Raw genomic sequence first — 13,085 nt, 5'->3', positions numbered from 1 at the left:
GCTCCCAGCATTATAATGGTAAATGTAAGCAAGTCACAGAGGGTGCTATGGTTTGGATATGGAATGCCTCCCAGAGGTTTATGTGTGAAAGCTTGGTCTCTAGCTGTGGCAGCTAACAGGAAATGACAGAAATGTTAGGAAGCAGGGTCTGGTTGGAGTAAAATAGGTCATTGGGGTTGGGCCTTTGAAGCATACAGGAGCTTCAACCACTTCCTGTCTTTCTGTTTCCTGACAACCCTAACGTAAAGGGCCTCCTGTGTCACACGCTTTCAACACTGTGGTATTTTGCTTCACCTCAAGCTGAGAACTAGTGGCCCAGCTGACCTCGACCTGAAACCATGGACCCAAAGAAGCCTGTCCTCCTTTATGTTGTGCGTCACATGTTTTATCACAGTGACAAAGCTGTGATGCGGGTGGAGTTCTGTCATCCACATAGGGGGAAGGCACAGAAAGCTTCTGTAAAGTTGTCCTGTGAGCCTGATAATGTCAGATCTCCACCCACTTAGGGGTCTCTGACGACTCTGCATCAAAGACTATCGAGACAGACTTACGAGCATTTTGGGTACAAACGGCTAACATTTTTCCAAATCTAAACCATCGAGACCCTTGAACCCTGTGCCTGCAAAAGCAGCCATGCCTGAACAAACATGCCACAAACCCACAGTTACCATTATCAATTTTAGCAATGGGTTCACGAAAGCATCTTTAATATTCATAAATGGACTTTCAAGAACATATCATTTGGCAAAATTACTGGTATGCTGACACATAGAAGCAGCTCTCTTAGGATCTGGGTCTGATCTCTCTGTCAGCCACCTACTCCCACCAGGCATTCCTAGATGACACAAGAATTGGGCCTAGGTGTTCATTCTAACTTTAAAAGACCACTATAAGTTGATGCCCCAGACGATGCTTTCTGTGTCATCTCTACTCCTGCCACGGATGGCAAGTTTCTGTTAAAGTGTGTCTACAATTCCAAACATAGAGTGTCCAATATTCAGTAGGCACTGGTTGTCTAATCTAAGCAATATGAAGACTTCTGTGGGCCTCTTGTTCTCTGTTGCATCACAAAACTAAGGTTGTACATGGAGCTAATGAGGAACTAAAATCACCACGGAAAAGTTTGGAACAAGTCACAAACTGTCAGTTTTTATTCAACTTTCCTTTGAGAACAAAGCATTAGAAAACAGCATCCGAATTTTCATTGTTAAGTGTTTGATCAAACAAAATGAGACAGGGAAAATAAATCCATATCGGGTTCTCCTTCAGGCTGTGTGGTTGGTCAAGCTCAACTGTCTGGACAGAGCTCCTGTCACAGCCCAGAAGGTTCCTGCCAGCCAAAACTTCAGACTCTTAGGACTGTCCCTCATTAACCCTTTATTTTAAGACAGGAAAACTAGATAGAAGCAGTCTCTAGGCTTTTAAAAACTTGTCAGGACTAAGAGGGAGACGAGGTATTTTCATCTTTGGTAGGATCTAAGACTCATCAAACACCAAAAGAAAAGAGTTCTGCTCTGTGTGAAGCCACACAGGACACGGCCAGAGCAGTGTGAGTTGAGAGTGCTGTCTTGAGCACACTGGGGCCAGCTTCATGGTGACTGCTAACCTTGCAGTCTTGGGGACAGTGTGGGACTTCTACAGAGCCTCGGCTGACCAGGCACTACTGGTTTTCTTATGAAAACAACTCAGGCCAGATGTGGTAGTGTATTCCTTTAATTATAGTGCTAGGGAGGCAAAGGCAGGCTTATATCTGTGAGTTCAAGGCCAGGTTGGCCTACATAACAAGTACTAGCCCAGCCAGGGCTGCCCAGTGAGACTCTGCCTTAGAGCATTTAAAACAAAAACAAACACTGGGTCTTCTCACCGGCTTATTCTGTGTTTGCCGTTTCCCTTTTCTCTTATTCATCCCCTCTCTTCTCAAGGTATCTGGGAGCCTTCCCTTCTGTTAAACACCCAAGACTGTCTAGTACTCCTGGGAGTCCATTTCCAGTGGTCCCTGGCTCTATTTTCAGGTGAGCTTGTGTCTTTATACAAACCTCTGTAGATGAATGAGTCCAGTAAAAACGTCTACTTTGTTTTCTGCTTCTACCTTCTCTCTCTTTTTTTAAAGATTTATTTATTATATATAAGTACACTGTTGCTATCTTCATGCACACCAGAAGAGGGCATCAGATCTCATTACAGGTGGTTGTAAGCCACCATGTGGCTGCTGGGATTTGAACTCAGGACCTCTGGAAGAGCAGTCAGCGCTCTTAACCACTGAGCCATCTCTCCAGCCCTCTACCTTCTCTTTCATTCTTTCACTAGACAGAGTGAAAAACTAGACTTCACTGCTAGAAAGTAGGCAGCCAGTATTTTAAATTCTTCCTTAAACCTGACCTATTTGTCTCATTCATGAAAGCCATTTTCTCTTCTACAGTTAGGTTTTAATCTTAGAAGCATAAAATATTCTAGTAAGAGAATTGCACTCTTAATATACATGTCATACCATTGGGTGCTCTGCTATAATTTTTCCATTTGTTGCAATAAAATATGGATGCACATGATTTTTGTAATATGCAGAAGAAGCTTCACGATTAGATTATTAGAACCCCTCCTTTTATAGTTTCTAAATTTGCAAAATATTATTGAAACTTTTTAACACAGAGAAGTAATAAAACCATTCTTTATCGGGTAACAACAGGACTATCAAGCAGGTCATCAGCATTAGCACAAGCAAATGTCAAATAATTATACTTTTTTTTTCTGTTGGAGCCATGGGTCTCTCCATGTGTACTCATAGGTTGGTGGTTTAGTCCCCAGGAGCTCTGGGCGGTCTGGTTGGTTGATATTGTTGTTCTTCCTACAGGGTTACAAACCCCTTCAGCTCCTTCAGTCCTTTCTCTAACTCCTCCATTGGGGTCCCCATACTCAGTCCAATGGTGAGCTGCAAGCATCCTCATCTGTATCAGTAAGGCTCTGGCACAGCCTCTCAGGAGACACCCATATCGGGCTCCTGTCAGCAAGCACTTCTTGGCATCAACAATAGTGACAGGGTTTGGTGGCTGCATATGGTGTGGATCCCCAGGTGGGGCAGTCTCTGGATGACCTTTCCTTCAGTCCCTGCTCCACTCTTTCTCCTTGTATTTCCTCCCATGAGTATTTTATTCCCCGTTTTAAGAAGGACTAAAGCATCCACACCTTGGTCTTCCTTCTTCTTGAGCTTCATATGATCTACAAATTGTTTCTTGAGTATTCTGAGCTTTTGGGCCAATATCCACTTATCAGTGAGTGCATACCATGTGTGTTCTTTTGTGACTGGGTTACCTCACTCAGGATGATATTTTCTAGTTCCATCCATTTACCTAAGAATTTCATGAAGTCATTGTTTTTGATAGCTGAGTAGTACTCCATTGTGTAGATGTACCACATTTTCTGTATCCATTCCTCTGTTGAAGGGCATCTGGGTTCTTTCCATTTTCTGGCTATTATAAATAAGGCTGCGATGAACATAGTGGAGCACGTGTCTCTTTTATATGTTGAAGCATCTTTTGGGTATATGCCCAAGAGAGGTATAGCTGGATCCTCAGGCAGTTCAATGTCCAATTTTCTGAGGAACCTCCAGACTGATTTCCAGAATGGTTTTACCAGTCTGCAATCCCACCAACAATGGAGGAGTGTTCCTCTTTCTCCACATCCTGGCCAGCATCTGCTGTCACCTGAGTTTTTGATCTTAGCCATTCTCACTTGTGTGAGGTGGAATCTCAGGGTTGTTTTGATTTGCATTTCCCTGATGATTAAGGATGTTGAGCATTCCTTTAGGTGCTTCTTGGCCATTTGATATTCCTCAGTTGAGAATTCTTTGTTTAGCTCTGTACCCCATTATAAATAGGATTATTTGTCTCCCTGTGGTCTAACTTCTTGAGTTATTTGTATATATTAGATATTACTCCCTATCAGATGTAGGATTGGTAAAGACATTTTCCCAGCATGTTGGTTGCCGTTTGACCTATTGACAGTGTCCTTTGCCTTACAGAAAATTTACAATTTTATGAGCTCCCATTTGTCGATTGTTGATCTTAGAGCATAAGCCATTGGTGTTCTGATCAGGAAAATTTCCTCTGTGCCTATGTGTTCAAGGCTCTTCCCCACATTCTCTTCTATTAGTTTCAGTCTATCTGGTTTTATGTGGAGGTCTTTGATCCACTTGGACTTGAGCTTTGTATAAGGAGATAAGAATGGTTTGATTTGCATTCTCCTACAGGCTGACCTCCAGTTGAACCAGCACCATTTGTTGAAAATGCTGTCGTCTCTTGTTTTAGCTCCTTTGTCAAAATCAAGTGATCATAAGTGTGTGCTTTCATTTCTCGGTCTTCAGTTCTATTGCATTGAGCTTTCTGTCTGTCTCTGTACCAATACCATAGTTTTTTATCACTATTGCTCCGTAATACAGCTTGAGGCTAGGGATAGTGATTCCCCCAGAAGTTCTTTTATTGTTGAGAATAGTTTTTTGCTATCCTGGGTTTTTTGTAATTCCAAGTGAATTTTCAAATTGCTCTAACTCTTTGAAGAATTGAGTTGGAATTTTGATGGGGATTGCATTGAATCTGTAGATTGCTTTTGGTAAGATGGCCATTTTTACTATATTAATCCTGCCAATCCATGAGCATGGGAGATCCTTCCACCTTCTGAGATCTTGTTTGATTTCTTTCTTCAGAGACTTGAAGTTCTTGTCGTACAGATCTTTGACTTGCTTGGTTAGAGTCACACCAAGGTATTTTATATTTTTTGTGACTGTTGAAAAGGGTGTCATTTCCCTAATTTCTTTCTCAGATCATGTGGTTTTATCGTTTGAGTAGAGGAAGGCTACCAGTTTGTTTAAGTTAATTTTATATCTAACTACTTTGCTGAAGTTGTTTATCAGGTTTAGGAGTTCTCTGGTGGAATTTTTGAGGTCACTTAAGTATACTATCATATTATCAGCAAATAGCAATACTTTGACTTCTTCCTTTCCAATTTGTATCTCTTTGACCTCCTTTTGTTGTCTAATTGCTGCTATGCCTAGGACTTTGAGTACTATATTGAATAGATAGGGAAAGAGTGGGTAAGCAATCTTAGTGGCATTGCTTCATTTCTCTCCATTTAGTTTGATATTGATTACTGGTTTACTGTGTATTGCTTTTAATATGTTTAGGTGTGGACCTTGAATTCCTGATCTTTCTAAGACTTTATCATAAAGGGTGGGATTTTGTCAAATGCTTTCTCAGAATCTAATAAGAAGATCATGTGGCTTTTTTCTTTGAGTTTGTTTATATGGTGAATTACATTGATGCATTTCCATATATTGAACCATCCCTGTATCCCTGGGATGAAACTTACTTGACCATGATGGATGATCGTTTTGATGTGTTCTTGGATTTGGTTTGTAAGAACCTTATTGAGGATTTTGGCATCGATATTCATGAGGGAAATTGGCCTGAAGCTGTCTTTCTTTGTAGGGTCTTGTGTGGTTTAGGTATAAGTGTAATTGTGGCTTCAAAGAACGAATTGGATACTGTTCCTTCTGTCTCTATTTCACGGAACAGTTTGGAGAGCATTCTTACTAGGCCTCCTTTGACGGTCCGATAAAATTCTGCACATCTGGTCCTGGGCTTTTTTGGTTGGGAAATTTTTAATTACTGATTCTAATTCTTTAGGGGATACAGAACGGTTTGGGTAGTTTATCTGATCCTGATTTAATTTTGGTACCTGGTATCTGTCTAGATAATTGTCTATTTCCTCCAGACTTTTCCAGTTTTGATGAGTATAGGCTTTTATAGTAGGATATGATATTTTTTTAATTTCCTCAGTTTCTGTTGCTATGTCTCACTTTTCATTTCTGATTTTGTAAATTTGGATAATGCTTCTGTGTGCTCTGGTTAGTCTGGCTAAGAGTTTATCTATATTGTTGATTCTCAAAGAACCAGCTCCTGGTTTTGTTGATTCTTTATATAGTTCTTTTTGTTTCTACTCAGTTAATTTCAGCTGAGTTTGATTATTTCCTGCTACTTCTCTTGAGTGTATTTGCTTCTTTTTGTTCTAGAGCTTTCAGATGTGCTGTTAAGCTGCTAGTGTATGCTCTTTCCTGTTTCTTTTTGGAGGCACTCAGAGCTATGAGTTTTCCTCTTAGCACTGCTTTTGTTGTGTCCCATAAGTTTGGGTTTGCTGTGCCTTCATTTTCATTAAATTCTAAAAAGTCTTTAATTTCTTTTTTTTATTTCTTCCTTAACCAAGTTATCATTGAGTAGAGAGAGCATTGTTCAGCTCCCATGTATATGTGGGCTTTCTATAATTTTTGTTGTTATTAAAGACTAGCCTTCGTGCATGGTGATCTGAGAGGATGCATGGGATTATTTCAATCTTCTTATGTCTACTAGGGCCTGTTTTGTGACTAATTATATGGTCAGTTTTGGAGAAGGCACCATGAGGTGCTGAGAAGAAGGTATATTCTTTGCTTTAGGATGAAATGTTCTATAGTTGTCTGTTAAATCCATTTAGTTTGTAACTTCTGTTAGTTTCACTGTGTCTCTGTTTAATTTCTGTTTCCATGATCTGTCCATTGCTGAGAGTGGGGTGTTGAAGTCTCCCACTATTATTGTGTGAGGTGCAATGTGTGATTTGAGCTTTAGTAAAGTTTCTTTTATGAATGTGGGTGCCCTTGCATTTGGAGCATAGATGTTTAGAATTGAAAATTCAACTTGGTACATTTTTCCTTTGATGAATATAAAGTATCCTTCCTTGTCTTTTTTTGATAACTTTTAGTTGAAATTTGATTTTATTCAATATTAGAATTGCTACTCGAGCTTGTTTCTTCAGACCACTTGCTTGGAAAATTTTTTCTTGCCTTTTACTCTGAGGTAGTGTCTGTCTTTGTCACTGAAGTGTGTTTCCTTTATGCAGCAAAATACTGGGTCCTGTTTAGGTATCCAGTCTGTTAGTCCGTTTCTTTATTGGGGAATTGAGTCCACTCATGTTAAGAGATATTAAGGGACAGTGATTGTTGTTTCCTGTTATTTTTGTTGTTAGAGATGGAATTATGTTTGGGTTTGTCGAAAGATGTCTTTCTTGCTTTTTCTAGGGTGTAGTTTCCCTCCTTGTGTTGAAGTTTTCCATCAATTATCCTTTGAAGGGCTAGATTTGTGGAAAGATATTACGTAAATTTGGTTTTGTCATGGAATATCCTGGTTTCTCCATCTATGGTAATTGAGATTTTTGCTGGATATAGTAGCCTGGGCTTGCATTTTTGTTCTCTTAGGGTCTGTATGACATCTGCCCAGGATCTTCTGGCTTTCATAGTCTCTGTTGAGAAGTCTGGTGTAATTCTGATAGTTCTGACTTTATATGTTACTTGGCCTTTTTCCCTTACTGCTTTTAATATTCCTTCTTTGTTTTGTGCACTTGTTATTTTGACTATTATGTAACAGGAAGAATTCCTTTTTTCATTTTTTTTATCAGGTAGCCTTTTATTGAAAATTTTTCTTGTTGCTTCTTAAGCTGGGCATTCCACACACAGCTTTTGATGTCATCTATGATATCATGAGGGTGCCGGCCATCCACATTGCAGCCCACAGACTGTGCAGTACCCAAGATCTCCTTGCTAGTTCCAGAAAGTTCTCTGGCCAAAGACCAGTGTCTGGTCTTCTGGGCAATGTTGATAATCTCATCAAAAGTGATGTTTCCACTGTATTTAATGTTTTTCTTCTTCTTTCTGTCTCTTGGTGGCTCCTTGAGGGCTTTGACGATCAGGGCAGAGGCAGAGGGCACCACTTCAATCTGGACCTGTCTGTCTGGATGGCCAGTTTCACTGTAACCCTGAGACCTTTCCAGTCAGCTGTAGCCTTGGCAAAGTCATCACCAACTTTCTTAAGATTGGACCAATCTTAAGAGCCAAGGTGGATATGACCCCAACCTCGCCTCCTGTGCACCTCAAGTACATACATAACTTTGATCTCACTGGGCTTAAACTTGGGCAGCATGGTGGAGGTTGCTGGTGTCAGACGAATCCGGATTCGTGATGACCAAAGTGACAAGAGGAATTTCCTTTTTGGTCAATCTATTTGGAGTTTCATAGGCTCCTTGTATGTTCATGGACATCTCTTTAGGTTAGGGAAGTTTTCTTCTATAATTTTGTTGAAGATATTTACTGGCCCTTTAAGTTGGGAATCTTTGCTCTCTTCTATACCTATTATCCTTAGGTTTGGTCTTCTCATTGTGTCCTGGATTTCCTAGATGTTTGGGGTTAGGAGATTTTTTCATTTTTCATCTTCTTTGACCATTGTGTCAATGTTTTTTATGGTATCTTCTGCCCCTAAGATTTTTTTCTTTAATCTCTTGTATTCTGTTGGTGATGCTTACATCTATGACTCCTGCTCTCTTTTCTAGGTTTTCTATATCCAGGGTTGTTTCTCTTTGTGATTTCTTTATTGTTTCTATATCCAATTTTAGATCTTGGATGGATTTGTTCAATTCCTTCACCTGTTTGGTTGTGTTTTCCTGTAATTCTTTAAGGGGTCTTTGTGTTTCCTCTTTAAGGGCTTCTACTTATTTACCTGTGTTCTCCTATATTTCTTTAATGGAGTTATTTATGTCCTTTGTAAAGTCTTCTATCATCATCATGAGATGTGATTTTAAATTCAAATTTTGTTTTTCTGTTGTGCTGCAGTATCTAGTATTTGCTGTGGTGGGAGAACTGAGTTCTGATGATGCCAAGTAGTCTTGGTTTCTGTTGCTTAGGTTCTTGTGCTTGCCTGTCACTATCTGGTTATCTCTGATGTTAGTTGGTCTTGCTGTCTCTGACTGGAGCTTGTCCCTTCTGTGGGCCTGTAAGCCTGTGATCCTAGGGATGAGAGCACTCCTGGGAGGCCAACTCTCTCCGTGCATGTTTTGGGTCCAGAGGACTGTGGGAACACCTTAGTTCTGAGCACAGATGGAGATTGGAAGTAATATGTGCATTCTTAATTTCAAGTATGTCTCTCAAAAGAGCCGATCCCTTCATCCACTTCCATACACAACCTTGTTTCCAGCAGATCATTGACTTCAGATAGGTGATAGAAAGGTGGATTTATGGAAGTCCTTAGATCTGTCTCCTTTTTTTGGACACCTAATGCTGTATTACCAATTCTTGCAGAAATCTGAGTTCAAAACTGAAGGCTTCTATTGCAAATGTATGGAAGCCAATGTGTTCTTTCCACAAGCACTCAAAACTTTAGGGAAATATCAGCGGGGCTGATGGTAGATGAGTCTTACCTCAGTTTGCCTATAATTTCCTGGGTCGTGGGCCAGATTTGGCAAATAGTCACATGTCTCATCAGGAAACAGACACAACTTTGGACCATCTCATTTGGGAAATTTTGGAAAGCCCCAAGCTCTGTCCTCAGAATAGCAACTGCATGTCTGGAGTGAGTGATGAATGTTCCCAGGTGTCAACTTGACTATATCTGAATGAACTACAATCCAGAAATGGAAGGCACACCTATGATCCAAATCTTGATGCTAAAAGACACAGGTTTGAATCCAGATCTTGAGGCATAGTGGTCATGAAAAGTTTAGGCCTGGGCAAGGTAGTACATGACTTTAATCCCAGGAGACAGAAACAAACAGATATGAATTCAAGGGCAACTTGGAACAGACCAAGTTCCAAGTAAAGAACGGTTAAGGTCCAGGAGTGGTGGTACACACCTTCAATCTGGGCCATACCTTCTGCTGGTGGCCTACTAAAGACAATGGAAGAAGGAAGGCTTTCTTCTTCTTCATCTGCTTGCACTTACTTGCTAGCACATTTGTTGGAGCCTGCTTATACAGAAGACCAGCTGAAACACCTGGCCTCATGGACCAAGCCACTACTAGATTCTTGGACTTCCCATTCACAGCTGCCCATTGTTGGGTTAGTTGGACTGCAGACTGTAAATCATCACAATAAATCCCTTTAACATATAGAGATATTCCATAAGTCCTGTGACTGTAAAGTATGATCCAAGGCAGTGCTCATCATTATATTTAATGTTGGAAATAGGTACAGAGTGTTCTGTGATCTGTGGGACTCTGGACAACAGGACTTCTTGCCCAAGGGTTTCCTCTAAGGAATGTGGTTGACCTTGTCAGATTCTCACAAGTTGTTTCCATGCAAAGCTGGTGGGACTTGACACTCATTCATTAATGAAAAGTTATTTTTGCATCTCTCATACTAATTAACAAATCCTCAAGTGCAGATTTCACAGAAAAATTTGAAGTGCTCAGTAATCGTGCCTGGAGTGCACCTCTCAGATCGTGATGCTTCAAATGCTACTCGGTGCTAGGACGCAAATGAAAAATTAATTTTGCTCAGAAAACTCTTTATCCTGAAGCATTTTAAGGTAAATTTTTTTTTGTAAAGATGATACAATAAAGCCCAGGGCAGACTTTTGTTCATTTCGGCAACTCCTAATTGAATGACAATGATGGCACTATTGGAGATCTCAGGGCCTAGCAATGTGCCATAAAACTGCAAGGTTCAGCCCTGTTTCCTCTGAGCTGCAGCTGGAACTCAGTGTCCCAAACTAAGTAACAGAAGCAGCATCACTTTTGCTGTTCCCTCTGCGGGCGCTGCCCACCACGTGTCAGCAGCTCCACTGCTGGGGAATTGGATGCATCCTTGATGGGTCCGCTTTACCATGCACGATTGCTAGATCACTACAGTGAGCTAAACAGTAGCCTCTGAGCAACTGTCCCCAAGTCCCACCGTCACACTGTTAATGCAATCTTATTTGGGAAAAGGGGCTTTGTAAATGTAATTGGGGGGTCTTCAGCTGTGATCGTCCTTGATTGACTGAACAATGCATAAACTTTATCAATAATGTTCTTTAAAGCAGAAAAAGATTTGACTCCATCGATAGAGGAAAAAGAAAGAAGAGGAGCTATGTGAAGACAGGAGCAAGAGAGGAGTTACTTAGCTGCAAAATTAGTCACTGAAAACTCGAAGAGTCATGGGGCATCTCACTCGAGTCCAGGAAACAGCCTGGAAAACACCTTGATTTTGGTTTTTAGGTTCCAGGATTGTGAAAGAACAACGTCTATTCTTTTAAGTCACCAAGGTCACGGTAGTTGGTTCTCTTAGCCCTTCAAAAGTAAGTCTGTTTTCCAAGTCCTGCTAAGCGGTGTTAATATTTTTTACTCCATCCTATATGCTACTGACATTATTTAGAATACTACCAATCTACAGAAATATTTTGGTTAATAAGAAAGAAGTCATAGGCTGAGGTAAAGGATGCCTTCAGCGTTTTGCTGGTGCTGGGTCACTCTGTTTCCAGGCTTTGTGTCCACATGCTGTTGCTACAGCTGAACGCTTCTGAACAGGAAGTGAAGTGTTTGCACTGTCCCCATCGGCTGAAGTCTGCAGCATACCTGGCAGCTGGCGCCTGCACAGATTGACTTGACCAAAGTTTGAAACACCACAGACACTGTCCTTCATGCACTGAAGAAAGAAAGCAAACTGCTTCTGTTTTGTTTCTGTTTCCAATATTGCAGCTGTGGGCTAGAAAACAGAGGCTCCTGGTGAATCTAAAGAGTTTCCCCCACCTCTCTCTTCTAAAACCAACCAGATAAACCAGATGGACAGAGAGGGGACTTCAGTGAAAGCTGCAGGACAGGAACAGTTGCGACTTTAACTGTAAGCCCAGCATTTGGAAGACAACTTCTAAATTCTTTCGGATTTAAGCATTGAAAAAGTAAAAACTAAAATGAAAACCTTTATCTCTTCACTAAGGAGGGTGCTTACCCTATGGGGAGAGCTGCAGCACCTCTACCACTCTGTTAAGCCGAGGGATCTTTTCTCCTGGGTCTAATGAGATTATTGATTCCCAAGAACCAGTTGGCTTCAGGCGAAGCACCTCCTCCTTGGGCCTGAAATTTATTCCACTGTGAATGTGATAGCATGTTTCTCACTGGCTTAATGTAGTTTCAATAGTCCTTACCTATAATGGAGGAATTTAACAAATGCCATATCGATGTGTTGCTAATTACTGATTATAGGCAACAATGCCAAGAGCAAACTCTCTAAACGTTCCCCGAGCATTAGAGCACTTCTTCTGAATTTGTCTTGACGGCTGTTTTCTCATCGTTAGATTCCTCTCTTCTTTTTCATTATGACACTTCCCCACTCCAACACTATAATAATAAGACTACAAACATTACAGCAGATCAAATTTGGAGGGAGGCGTGAGAAAATCTGGGGAGCCTTCCACTCGAAGCCTCTTCTGTTAATGTCTGTCACAGTCTCTCATTACCAGAGAACAGAACTCACAGTGAGCGCTTCTGTCATAACGCAGGCGAGAAATAACAAGCCGGATTGTAAAGAGACAGTTATTATTGTACTTGTTTTTGGTTGGGCACAGAAATAAGCCATCAAGGAGCATGTATATTGTGCATAAACACAGATATACAGTTTCGCAAAGTAAAATTGTATTGTCATAGAAGTGTGACCATAAAGTAACAAGATTAATTTTCTTGTCACATGTGTGGAAACCACTTGTCATTCTGTGCATGGAAACTTTCTGTAATCGTGCCTTAAATACAGCAACATTTAAATAGCTAGCCTCACAAATATACCAGAGCCCTTTCTCAATTCAACACCCAATCAGGTTTGCTTTAGGATTCTCATAAATGCTCCCAAACCTCAAGCTCTGTTGGCCCCTGGACAGTTGAACTGAGAACTCAGAAAGATTCTGTCCCCCGTGCCTCTGACACCTGCAAATCTGACATTCCTCACCAGGCAGTTTATTGATGTTATCTCTAATCCCTACAGCCACTCACAAGTGTGTCCATTACTGCCATCATTACCACATTACAGATGAGGAATAGACTCGGAAAGGTTAAACGACTCGCCTCGGGGCCCACAAGCACTAAGTGAGCACAGATTAGAACTTCTGTCTAATTACTAATCTCCGTCTCATTACCAAGCCCGTGACTCAAAGACAAAGCCCTTCATGACACAATTAACGCTGGAAATGTAAACAGGAATGGCGGAGGATGCTTAAGAATCTGTAGCTGACAATGAAGATCTAATAATAAAGACAAGGAACGCCAGAGCCAGT

General features: G+C 40.8%; 1 pseudogene; it reads right to left on the bottom strand.

Annotated features, from left to right (window-relative positions):
* Positions 1–904: 904 nt before the first annotated feature.
* On the bottom strand, positions 905–11,653 carry LOC134480369 (large ribosomal subunit protein uL11-like; annotated as a pseudogene).
* Between the last annotated feature and the right edge of the window lie 1,432 nt (positions 11,654–13,085).

This window comes from Rattus norvegicus, chromosome 9 (genome assembly GCF_036323735.1).
Source record: "Rattus norvegicus strain BN/NHsdMcwi chromosome 9, GRCr8, whole genome shotgun sequence".
NCBI classification, from domain to species: domain Eukaryota; kingdom Metazoa; phylum Chordata; class Mammalia; order Rodentia; family Muridae; genus Rattus; species Rattus norvegicus.
Note: the sequence above shows the minus strand (reverse complement) of the source record. Positions and strands in the feature narration are given on the sequence as shown.